The 13482-nt window shown below is 41.1% G+C and overlaps 1 long non-coding RNA gene and 1 pseudogene across 9 annotated transcripts in view; one reads left to right on the top strand and one right to left on the bottom strand.

Moving 5' to 3' along the window:
• LOC102900800 overlaps positions 1-13482 on the top strand; it is a 207721-nt gene that overhangs the window by 58760 nt on the left and 135479 nt on the right. The gene's annotated exons all lie outside the window — the stretch shown is intronic.
• Positions 4773-5986, bottom strand: LOC101085950 (annotated as a pseudogene).

The following is a 13482-nucleotide window of genomic DNA, read 5'->3' as shown; positions in this document are numbered from 1 at the left end:
TCTAGAGCCATAGTTTATACTAAGATGTATACCTAGAAAGCAAGAGGTCACAGACACAGTCCAGAGACTAGGAATTGAGCCATGTTCAATTTGGTCCAAAACCTATTAGGTGGGATTGAGCAAGGTGGTGAATGATGTGGGTGCACTAGTAGATTCCTGGTGGCCCAGGTTGGGTGTCAGAGCCTAAGCAAGTGAAGAGTGTGTCCATGTGAAGGAGCTGTCTGGCATGCAGGTGGTGAAGAGGGCATCCACAGGGATGGAGGTAGTTGTGTCAGCTATAGAGGAATCATTACATTGATTGACAAGTAAGAAAATATTAAGGATAATGATGTTGGGCTGGAATTGAAGATTGGGGTGTGAACTCATGGTTTTCAATAGACAGACAAAAGAGAAAGAGAGGGAGCGAGATATTCAAATTCAAATATGTATATTCCTAGCTTTGTCCCCTGAGAGGGTCTGGGAGCAGTGGCCCTCCCAATAGCATTGCATGCATCTAGCATTCACATCTTGGTTTCTAAGTGTCCCTCTTCAGAGGTCCTTGGAGAATTGGTTGACTTCAGTACTGCTGTAGAGAAAGTACGAGATGAGTCTGGAACTTCTTGTACAGCCTGGAATAAAGAAGTGCTCAAAGAATAATGGGGACACAGAGACCACCTTATAAGGACTTTTACTGGAAAAGTCTAGGGCAATTTGAGAAAGAAAACGAATAATAATAGTAGCAGACTAAAATGGGGGCACCTGGGTGGCTCAGTTGGTTAAACGTCCGACTTTGGCTCAGGTCATGATCTCATGGTACATGATCTCGAGCCCCGCATCGGGCCCTTTGCTGACAGCTCAGAGCCTGGAGCCTGCTTGGGATTCTGCATCTCCCTCTCTCTCCCTCTCCCCACCTCCTCAAAAATAAATAAAACATTAAAAAAAATTTGTAATGCATTGAATAAAGTACAAAACCATGAGTTCAAATATATATATTTAAAAAGTAGTGATTAAGGGTGTGTGGGTGGCTCAGTTGGTTAAGCCTCCAACTTCAACTCAGGTCATGGTCTTTCGGTTTGTGAATTCAAGCTCTGCATTGGGCTCCACACTGACAGTGCAGGGCGGGCTTGGGGTTCTCTCCTCTGTCTCTGCTCCTCCCCTACTTGCACTCTCTGTCTCTCTCTCAAAATAAATAAATTAGCTTTAAAAAAAAGTAATGACTAAGTTAATAGTTTGATGAGGAGTGATACATAATATCGAAACCCCCTTACAAACTATTTATTAATTACAAAGGGGAAAAAAATAATTTCACAGTGCAGAAGCCAAGCAGATAGGAACTTAAGTGATTGAAGTTAATGTCACCGTAATGGTACAAATACAAATCACATGTCACTTGAATAGGATAAAATGAGAACACATCACCATCACTTCTGTGATATTCCTACCTACTCATGAAGATGAACCAGATGAACCCAAACTGAAGAACATTATGCAAAATGAATGGCCTGTAAACATTGAAAAGGTCATGCTTATGATAGGATAGTCAAGGAAAGACCAAGAACTGTTCCAGATAGAACAAAACTAAGGAGACATGATAACTAAATGTGGTGTCTGTTTTGCAAGATCTGAATTTAAGACTGCCTCTTTTTCTTACAAAGTGCATGCTTGCAATAATTGATGGAACTTGAATAGACCCTGAGAATTGTATTATAGTAAAGTATCAATATTAATTTCCTGATTTTAATGGTTATATTGTGGCTATATAGGAGAATGTCTTACTTGATAGGAAATACACGCTGAAGTGTTGGAGATTAATGGGGCATAATGCCAGCCATTTACTTACTCTCAAATGGGAAAGGAAAGGTTTCTTATGCTGTACTTGTACATTTTCTCTGAGATTGAGATTATTTATATGTATATTTATTTATGTATTTCATTGCTTTTGTGTGTTTTGAATATCCATGTGCAGCCAAGTTCCCCCAAAGCAGATTTTAGTGGGACCTATCACTAGGGACAGGTGATTACTTTTGACCTGCTGCAATGAGAAGAGCTTGTTTTTCTTCTTTTTTTTTTTTTTTAATTTTTTTTTTCAACGTTTTATTTTATTTTTGGGACAGAGGGAGACAGAGCATGAACAGGGGAGGGGCAGAGAGAGAGGGAGACACAGAATCGGAAACAGGCTCCAGGCTCTGAGCCATCAGCCCAGAGCCCGAGGCGGGGCTCGAACTCACGGACCGCGAGATCGGACCTGGCTGAAGTCGGAGGCTTAACCGACTGCGCCACCCAGGCGCCCCTGTTTTTCTTCTTAATGACAATGCATAAAGTGCTCAAGAAGGTTGATGGGATGGATATCTTTGGCAGGTCACCATGGCCCAATCATAGAGGCTTAGCACTGTCACCCTAGTCAAACGCCATTCTACAGTATTTTCTAGAAGCAGGCATGCAAATGATGACATAATGAGGGACACCAGTGATGCCTTCTTCCTCTGGAACTTTGTCATAGGCCTTGCAAATCATGTGATCAGCAGAGCTAACGATTTTAATTATTTAGTGTCAGTCCTACTAGGCATTCTTGTTTGGTTTCTCTTTTAACAGACTTCTATTGAGCCCTACTATGTTACAGGTCCTGTACTAATCTTACAAATACAAAGACAAAAAAAAGGCCCCCACAGTTTCCACTGTGAACAAAAGAGGGGGTCAGACGAGGAAGCAGATATTTACTCTCTAACGAAGGAGTGGGACACAGAGACTGACTGTCTCTTAGGAAGGCTTCACAAAGGAAGAGTGTATGAGCTTGGAATTAAAGGATAAGGTTACTCAAACTCACAACCTCAAGGTCAAGAGTTGCATGCTCTACCAACTGAGCTCACCAGGCACCCCCAGATTTGTTGTTTTGATTGATTGCGTTGGCAGCATAGCACAGTGGAGGACAGACAGGAGGACTGTGAGCATGGAGGCGGTTACAGAGAAAGGCATGAACTCAGGCAGTGGCAGAGGAGAGGAAGAGGAGGTGGTTTTGACTGATATAGAGTAACTTGTTTCAGTAGTGCTTGATGACCTTGGGGCGCCTGGGTGGTGCAGTCGGTTAAGCGTCCGACTTCAGCCAGGTCACGATCTCGCGGTCTGTGAGTTCGAGCCCCGCGTCGGGCTCTGGGCTGATGGCTCAGAGCCTGGAGCCTGTTTCCGATTCTGTGTCTCCCTCTCTCTCTGACCCTCCCCCGTTCATGCTCTGTCTCTCTCTGTCCCAAAAATAAATAAACGTTGAAAAAAAAAATTAAAAAAAAAAAATAGTGCTTGATGACCAAATGGTAGAGGGACAAAGGCAGGATGAGCAGGGGGACTGAAGGGAAGGGAAGACATCTGGTTTGACTCCTTCAACCAATGCTCTGGTAGTGCTGCTCACCAAAACCATTCAGGAAGAGGAGGCATTTTGTGTGGAAAGATGTTAGGTGTGAGGTGTCTCATGGGGCAACCAATGGGGAATTCCAGTAAATAAGTATATACATGTCTAAGTGTGGAACTCAGATTGCATATCATTTAAGCAATAATTTTCTATATGCAAATAATTTTTTGGAAGTGAGTATTTCACCCCAGAAAATTGAAAATGTTGAGACACCCAAGGTATTTTTGCTGTGGGCTTGTGTTGGAAATTATGATCATCATGGATCACTTTGCATTGTTGGTTCAAAGCTACGAACAAACAATAAAGCTGGACAATACTGATACTATAATCCCACAGGATTGGAGAGACCCTAACACGAGACTAATTTTTCAGTGGAAACAGAACTAAGATGAATTACAGAATTCTCTGCTCCTTAGGCAACTGGGGTAATCTCAGTCCAACGCCCCCCCCCCCATTTTATTGTGTCCAGAAAAGTTCCTAAATTTGTCCAAGATAACCCAATTAACTAGAATTTTGACTTGTAAGTATTTTGTCCTCTCAAAAGGGAGAAAGTGAGCGTGTGTTTTGGAAGTCTAAGTTTAATGCTAGAGGTAGGGAATGGGGGTTTGCATAAACCTCATAAATATCTTCTCTAGCAACTCCATCACCTCCCATGAGCCTGATGGGTGGGACATGGTAACTGATACAGTAAACTGGAGGGTGAGAGTTGATTGGCATTGACATGACCCACAGTTTTACTGAGCAAACAATATGTGAAAAGTGGCCCCACCAGAAAACACACATGGGTTGCATAAGGAAGAGGAACCACCAGAGGATTCATGGAAGCCTAGAACACCATGCAAAGCCTGAAGCTAACTGGGAACTTGCAGCTGCTCCTAGGCCAGCCGGGCAAGGAGCTGTGAGGAATGAAGCTATTCTTTTTGGCAAAGAATACACTGTATCCTGTAAAGTCTCAGAAGCAGGGATGCAAACAACAACTGGAGTTTCCAGGAGTTCCATTCAGCTGGAAAGTACAGTGAGTACACAGAATCCAAAATGATTTCCATAGGTTGCGCTTAACATATTAAAATTAAGTAATTTTTGAAAACCACACTAAGAATAACAATAGCAAAACAAACTGTTCAAGTGCAGATGAGAAAGATGTGGTCAGCTAGGAGCATGTATATAAAAGACTCAGGAGTTTTGATGATCTCAGTATGAGTGAGCCATGTACAATGAGGGAGCTGAATCTGGATTTGGGCTACATTCAGAGTATTCTGGTATTCAGGATGCAGGAGGTGACAGTTCTTTCCCACAGTATGTTGATAAAAAAGAGAATTCTATCCCCCGCCTCCCCCCCACTGGAAAATAATTTTTATTGAGATTCCACCAGCTGCACAATCAGCTGCTGACGTTAAGCTCTTTCTTCCTTTGTAATTTGGTCTTTCTTAAGTGGTCCTATGAAAGCTGTATTTTCCTCCGCCGTCTGGAATCAGCCATGACCAAGCTTGGAGGTGGTGTCAATGAATTTACGGTCAGTCTTCTCCAAGGTCCGCCATTTAGACTGCACCAACAAGGACTCGTGGAGAGTAAGCACTGGCTTCTTGGTTCCTACTGCACAGCCTTTCAGCGTGATGACATCATTGGTCACTTCACTGTAGTGGACAGAGCCACCCAGAGGGTTGATGCTCTTGTCAGACAGATCATAGTCGGTGGAAGCATTTTTCTTGATGAGCTTGCCATCCTACGTGAGGTAGCCCTGGCCAATCTTGTAGATCTTCTTGTTGATCTCAGTGCGGTGATGGTAACCTTTCTGCCCAGCCCGAGCCACAGAGAAGGCCATTTGAGTCGGATGCCATGCCCCAATACGGGCAACCTTACACAGCCTTCCATGGGTTTTGCAGGGTAGCTCATTGGTATGCCAGTGGCTGGTGACCTCTTTGTAGCCTTTGCCCTTTGTGATACCAATGACATCGGTCATCTTATCCTGCCCAAACACTTGGTTCACAGACATCTGCTGCTGTAGCGTCTCACGGGCCCAGGCCACCTTCTTGGCCACAGTGCCTCCATTCACCTGGATCTCCGTAAGGCGGGCCTTCTGGTGTAGAGGAAGCAGGTGCATCTGAGTGTGGGTGATGACACAGATCACCTTGGCAGCACCTCTTCCTGCTGTTGACGTCCTTCTCTAGCTGCTTCTTGCCATCACCTTCCTGCCACTTCTTTCAGTACTTGGTGAAGGCCTTTTCCTTAGACTTAGGCCAGTTCTTATAGAAGCACCTTTTGCATTCATCACTGATGTGCTCATGGCAATGATGGTCTTAAAGGCACAGAGGCCTCCAGGGGTCTCCACACAGTCCATGTTGCCCACAACCACCGTGGGTGGCGTCTCCACAATGGCCACAGCCTCCACAACATCCTTCTTTGTTCACCTTGGATCTTGGCCTGTGGACCTCTCATACTATGTGAGCCATGACAGCCTTGTATCCCAGGAAGGCAGGGAGGTGGCCAGGCTTGGAAGAGTCATCCTTGGGGAAGCTCTTCACCTTCCCAGTGGTTCTGGCTGCTACATTTCCAAGGCAGGAAGCCCAAGGACCCATGCCTGGGAGCAGAGAAGTTCCTGTGAGACATTCCACCACCAGATGCTGACAACAGAGCAGGATTTGATGTTTAAATTACATACATGGCTAATATTTACTAAATGCTTACTATATATCAGCTTCTGGGCTAAATGCTTCACACGATTCCCTCCACACAACAAGCCTTGGGTCCTGTGCTGTTAGTGCCTCCCTCCCACCCAGTGTGTGTAGATAAGGGCAGTATCATTCCATGGGGTTGGACCTATGTGTAGTCTGGCTAGGGAAGGATCTGGCTCTGTGTGACCAAAGTCTGAGCTGGGAACAGATTCCTGACAGTCCATTACTGAAAAAGAGTGGGCCTGAAGGATACAGGTTGCTGGGTTGAGAGGATTGAGGAAATCTAACACATGAGAAACTGCTGGAAGAACACTGTTCTACAAGAAAAAGAGTGTAGTGGTTGAAGTACCTGAGTCAGAGAAGAGGAATGAGGTCATGCAGCACAAACTGAGAAATCAGTTAGAATCAGCTACTCAGAAGAATGGCTCAATTGGTTGAGCATCCAACTCTCGATTTCGGCTCAGGTTGTGATCTCATGGTTCGTGGGTTTGAGCCCCACTGACGGTGCAGAGCCTGCTTGGGATTCTCTCTCTCTCCCTCGCTCTCTGCCCTTCTGTCCCCTTCAAAATAATAATAATAATAATAATAATAATAATAATAATAATAATGGGGGATGTAGATCGGTCTATTTAAAAATAAATGTTCTATATAAAATTATTATGGGTGTCCCAAAATGGAACTGGCTGCCATGTGAGGCACCAACTTCCCACCTCTTTAGGTATTCCAGCAGGAAGCAAATGCTCATCTAATGGGAAGAGGTCCAGGGACCCTCAACACAAAAGCAGATGAGGGTCTGGAATTACTCTTTTTTGCTGCTCTCACGGAGTATATTTTTTAACCCAGTGAAAATATATCTACATGACAGTATTCTGTAATCTGGCACTTTACCTAGTGAAGAGAAAAGCTCAGGTCAGGTCTGAAATAGCAGGAAATACTAATAGTAGTTGAATATAGGAAAATTCAATGATGGCAGAGAAAATGGAGTGCAAAAAAATTTAATGATTCTTTTCAGAAGAAAACAGGAAGTTAACACCTGATTTATAGCATGTAAATGATGATCTTGTATTTCCATTGGTACTTTGGCAAAAATGCCTTGATAAAAATATTTTAAAAAATGATTTTATGACATTGTAAAATAGTTTCTTAAGAACGAAGTTAAATAAGGGACTTAGGGGCCCCTGGGTGGCTCAGTAGGTTCAGCATCCGACTTCGATTCAGGTCGTGATCTCACGGTTCATGGGTTTGAGCTCCATGTCCAGCTCTGTACTGAAAGCTCAGAGCCTGGAGCCTGCTCTGCATTCTGTGTCTTCTTCTCTCTCTGTCCCTCCCCCACTAGTACTCTGTCTCTCTCTCAAAAATAAACATTAAGAAAATTAAAAAAAAAAAAATAAGAGACTTGTACCAACTTCTTTTTAAAAGATTTAGCAGAGCCTTCATTTAATGATATATTAGGATAACATATAACATCACACAGATTCTAGAGCTGGCCTTTGGCTCTCTTTGCCTTACTAATCCTTGAGCAAACAAAAACCTCATGACTAGCGGTAGTATTTCCACTTCTCAGCAAACTTTCTTGAAAGAGCAGATATTGATAAGAACAGCACTTAACCATTTTACTGCCCATTGTAAATTAACAAAAGTAAATTAGCAATTAAAACTCAGCATTTGCAAAGTTGGCAAGCATTCTTTTTTTTTTTTTTTTAATCTTTTTTGTCTTCTCCTAGAAGTCTGGTGGCAGAAAGGTAGTATTATTCTGATTATCAATGTAAACTAATAATGAAATTAATCAATCTTGAGTATTCTTTCATATATACTTGTTTAGAAGTAAGAACAATTCTGTAAGTCATAAAGTTTTTTGTAATTCCAAGTTTGGTCTCAAACGAAAGATAACCCTGCGGTCAAATTTGAGAAGAGTTAAGAATTTGGTTCATAACTAGTCATCTCAAAAATTGAGAGTGAAATTTCAGTGTTCAACTCACTCAGAGATTGCTTGTGTAAACTCAAAACCAATGAAAGCATAAGAATATTTTGTCAAGTGCGGTGGTTTTAAAGACACGTCCACAGATTCTTTAAAACTCCTCCCTTCAAGGGGTGTAGCTTATTTTTCTTGCCTTGAGTGTGGGCTAATGTTGGATACCCACTTTCTTTTTGGGTGAATAGCATTCACAGAACCAGATTGGGAGACCAGCCACTGGCCCCATGAAACTAGCTCACTGTTGAATGGGGGACACTTTCTGGCTGTGGGATGGTGTCAGTAAAGGAGGGAATCATCCTCACAGTAGAGGCGGAAGTTCAGAATGCAATGCTGGACACAGGGAGGTTCCAACCCAGACTGGAAGTCAGGAGAAGACTGCTGGAGGTGTTTACATGTGCTATGTCTGTGAATACACATCCCCACTCTTAATTTCTGACCCAGACCTGTCTTTTGATTCCACGCCCCAAACCAATTGCCTCCTTGACTCTTCCACTTCAGTGTTTCATAAACACCTCAAACTTAACATGTTCAAAAAAAAGTTTTTGGAGTCTAAGCCTGCTCTTTACCCAAGCTTCCCTTTTCATAAAATGGCCCACTTAGGACTTTTGGCCAAGAACCTGGAGATAGCCTTTATTCCTTCCTTTCCAGAACATCCACATCCAAAACGCTGGCAGGTCATGCCAGTCCCCACTGTGAAATGTACCAGATCTATCCAACAATTTTTTTTCTCTTTCTCTAGTAGAGACATTGCCTTTGCTGCCACGGGGACACAGAATGAGGAGCACCCTTGAGGGTCAGCACAAAGTCTGCTTGGGATAGACTGAGTGTGAGGAGAGAGACGAGAGTAGAGGTAGCCCAGTGAGAGTCATAATCCCCCCAAATGTATCTGGTTTAGAGATATAGATGCTTATTATGTACATACCTTAAAAAATATACAAGCTAATATATTTCATTAATTGTAATATCGACAAATGGTAGCAAGAAAATTATTATGCCAAGAATATTAATACTTACCTAAATTAATTGGGGATGTAAGAAAGCATAGTGGTTAAGAGGTGTGCTCTGTTGTCAACATCAGTAACAGTCCCATCTCTGCACTTACATAGCTGTGCACCCTGTGAAAGTTGCTCTGCCTTTTGGAGTATCAGTTTCTTTATCTGTCAAATCGTATTCTTCTACCTACTCATGGTGTTGTACAGAGTAAATGCAATGGTCTATGCAAGATGCTTATTAGCACATGCAAAGAGCTCCATGTTGTTAATTATCATCAATATCAGCATTGTCCTTCACTTCAAAAACATCTTCCTGTATGAGAGAAAGAAACTACTAGCTTTTTGGAGAAGAAACTACTCCATTATCTAAGAATTATGAGTTGCCTTTAAAGGTGATTCCAGCTCAGATATATAACATTCTGTCATGCAGGGCTAATTTAACTCAATTTTTTTTTCTGATAACATTTTTTGATAAAACTTTTTTGGGGATGAGAACTGTAGGCATTCTGACTAAATTTACACAGATGTCCACAAAAGACTACAATTACCTCATAAGCCAAAATCACTCCCCACCCCCAAGTAGGATATTTGGATGAGCTGATGTTCCTAGCTTTAAGTATGCAGACCTCAGTAACAGCTGAGGCACAACCAAGAGCAAAAAAATGTAGTAGTAGAAAGATTAGACACCTGTTTGTGACAGTGGTCAAAGGCTTCTTTTTCATACATTTTGGGGACTGCATAAGTGGGGGAGCTGACCTGTGGTAAATGACGTGACCATGCGACTGGAATATTCTGTACCAAAGCAAATAAACTGTACAAACATCGGTGGTGGAGGCAACAGACGATACTCATTCCGAGAAGAGCTTCCCATTTTGTAGCTTTGTGCTGTCGGAACACTCTAGGAGTTATAATTAACTGCTAATGTTCTTCTTCGCTCCTTATTCTGTAGGGTATTCTACCCTTCGTCTCTTTCCTAGATCTTCTCCTTTAGATACAAACTCTCCTTTTCTTCTCCTGGGCAAAAAATAAACTAGATACCAGGAGGGAGTATGTATTTTATCAAGAAGACATATACCAGATTTGAAAATTAATTTTCTTATCAATTTTGTCCCAGACATTTTTCTGACCCTTGTAGAAATTTGAACGTTCATAAATATGACTGTCAGGAAATAGTTAAAAATTCCTCTCCATTTATTTAGGCAAGAAGAGTGGTTATCCAGTAAGTGGCAGCAAACAGCTTATAGATTCATCTTTTCTGATTTCCTAACTCTAAGATTCTTATGAATGAAGCAGAATCACTGATTGAGCAAATGGAAATAGAAAGTAGAGGACACGTATGATGACTCTCCTAAGAAGCAAATATGAATCTGCCTCTGCGTCTTCTCCAAGAAGTTTTTCAGAGCAATAGAGTGTACTGATGCATGAGCACTCAAAGACACCATAAGGCATTTTCTGCATGACTTAATTCTTTTTCAGACATAAAGAACAGATTCTGATGATTTACTACTATCATTTTAAATTCAGAGCACTGCATTGCTAACATTGAGGAATTGCAGACTACTTGTTTAAAGGATAATGAAAAGTGAAAAATGCTATATGATTGTCATGGTCACTCTTAAGTCCCAAGATTTTTCAGAACAGTCCCAATTTCAAAAATTCTACCTTGTTATTCTTTAATTACACTCCTTTTGGGGCACCTGGGTAGCTCAGTTGGTTTAGTGTATGACTTCGGCTCAGGTCATGATCTCATGGTTCTTGCTTCAAGCCCCAAGTCAGGCTCTGTACTGACAGCTCAGAGCCGGGAGCCTGCTTCTTATTCTGTGTCTCCCTGTCTCTCTGCCCCTCCCCCACTCATGCTCTGTCTCTCTCTCCCTCTCTCTCTCAAAAATAAATAAACATTAAAAAAGATATCTGTAATTACACTCCTTTTTGTCAGTCAGACTGTGCATCAGATTTGGAAAATATGTTTTTAAAAGTTCATTGTTATTCTTAGTGCATTTAATAGTTTCCAGAATCAAAGAAATTGTTTTTAAAATATTACATAAATTTTGGGACACCTGAGTCGCTCACTTGGTTGAGTGTCCAGCTCTTGATTTACACTCAGGTCATGAACTTGCGGTTTGTGGGATCGAGCCCCGTGTCAGGCTCTGTGCTGACAGCCCAGAGCCTGCTTGGGATTCTCTCTCTCCCTCTCTCTCTGCCTCTTCCTCATTTGCATGCATGCACATGCACATGTGCTCTCTCACTCTCAAAATAAATAAACTTTTAAAAATATATATAAATTAAAAAAATTATCTTAAGAAAAGTAAAATTCCATTCTTACACATTATGGGAAAGCAGCCTGAACAGCTTAGCTCTTGGGCATAGACTGATGATTACTTGAGCAATTTTCATATTATTGCAGTGGGACTTTATGATTGCCAATTCCATCAGCGTAACATGCAGAGGCACAGAAGTATTTTTGAAGGGCATGTGAGAAGTAGCATTTTAGTGTAAGGCAGTTGCTGTTGCTGTTTCTTAGAATCTGAAAGAAACTCTTAAGGAAGTTCTGGAATGTACATGATACAAAGTTGCTAATCAGGAACAGTATGAAACTTAGATTACTCTTGATTCTAATGGCCATGAGGTCACATGGGGAAAAAATGCCTTTAGATGAAAAAGGGTCAAAATTTTAATGTGAAATTCATACCTTGCTGAAAACTGATTTGGATTAAAAGTGAAGCTTCAGACAGTCTCTGTAGAGGTAGAAGTCATGAAACAATTTGAAAAATTTTATCAATTTCAAAATGCTTTTAAACTAATTTTATCAATTCCAAATGCTTTTGAAAAGAGGTGGTTTAGCATACAGAAATGCTACTTCCTTATTTATATTAAACTTACTAAAGAGTTCAAAGCTTATTAGGTGTATTCTGCAAGGATGGTCAATATTTTATTGTATATTTTGCAAGTTATGGTGATATCATTTTGAGGATCATCCTTGTGTTTTTCAGTTATTGTTCAGAACTAATATTTACCTGTCATGAAGTACTTTGCATCATCACATATCTGTTATCTGGCGACTTAAACTCACTTTCCTATTTATTCTATATAAAGTGACTTGCACAAAACTTCTCCACTCCATTCATCCTTTTTCTGCCCTAAAGGCTGAGGGCTTATTACTATGACATGGTTTGTACACTGAAGAGGTCAAAGGTACTGGCTGATGAGCTGAAATGTTTTTCCCTTACCAGAACTTTTCCTTCCCTTCCAAGGCAATGGCAAGATTCAGAGACAATTCTGGGTGGGTTATCTGAAGTTTCACCCTTATTTATTTTAACAAAAATGCAGTGCTCACCGTGGTAAAGTGGGAAGACCAGGGGTTATATTCATACAAATCAGGGTTTGAATTCTTGTTCTGTTGCTTACTGCTTATGAACTATATTCAAAGTAAGTCTAAGACTCAGTTTTGTTATCAATGGTATGGGGACAGTACAAAGCTCATACGATTTTTCAAAGATAATATATATCTAAAGCAATGAGCTTTAGTATCTGGCTCATAGTAGGCTCTGAGTACATGTTAGCTAATTTGGTTGACTAATAAATAATTATAAGTGGAAGAAGTACAACACAAAAGAGAATATTGAAGTAAGAAGGCATCTTTTGTGCCTACATTGTATGCTATAGTAGCAAAAGTATGAGATTTAATGGCTAACCTGTCTTCATCAGATTTCCCAGCCAACTGAACATTATTTTTCTGATCTGTGAAAATGAGCATGATTATATTGCCTCATGGAGTTATAGTAGTACAGTTAGGCTCATAGTGCGAATATTAGATCTTAGTTCCGCTTGTCTTCCTTCTCCTTTGATACTCTTTTTATGGCATATTCTCCACCCACTCCTTTTTGGACAAAGACTAACCTATAATTTAATGTCACTCTCAAAACGTTTGAAGACTGAGAGAGAGAAACCAAACTTGAACCAACTTAGGTTTCCAGTGGGAGAAATCCATTTTTATTGACAATAACATACCTATATGACCCGTGGGTCTACACTCCTAGGCAGGGGAACTGAGGGCTTTAAAGTGAATGAGTCAGAGATGCCTACATGAGCTCAGTAAAAAGATACAGCTCTTCTGATTTGCTGACTGCAGCTCATTCATTCAACTGATATTTTATTAACTGCCTACTGTGTACAGGCATCATACTAAGTGCTAGTCATATAACTATGAATAGAACAGCTCTCACCAAGAGAGGCAGGTGAGACAAATTATTATAGCAATGTGATAAGTAGTATAACTCATTTATTTATTGGAGAGGCATTGCTGAGTTCCTGTGGAATACCTGGCACCCTTCTAGTGCTGTAGATAGTGGTTTTTTCTTTTTTCTTTTTTTTCAACTGGTTGAGGGCTGATCCAAAGAGGGCATGGATGGAGGAGGCAACGGAAACGTAGAATGACTTACGCAAAGGGGAGATGGTGAGGTGGTT

The sequence above is a fragment of the Felis catus genome, chromosome F2, assembly GCF_018350175.1.
Source record: "Felis catus isolate Fca126 chromosome F2, F.catus_Fca126_mat1.0, whole genome shotgun sequence".
Classification (NCBI taxonomy): domain Eukaryota; kingdom Metazoa; phylum Chordata; class Mammalia; order Carnivora; family Felidae; genus Felis; species Felis catus.
The sequence above is the reverse complement of the archived record's forward strand: the minus strand, read 5'-3'. Positions and strand labels throughout refer to the sequence as shown.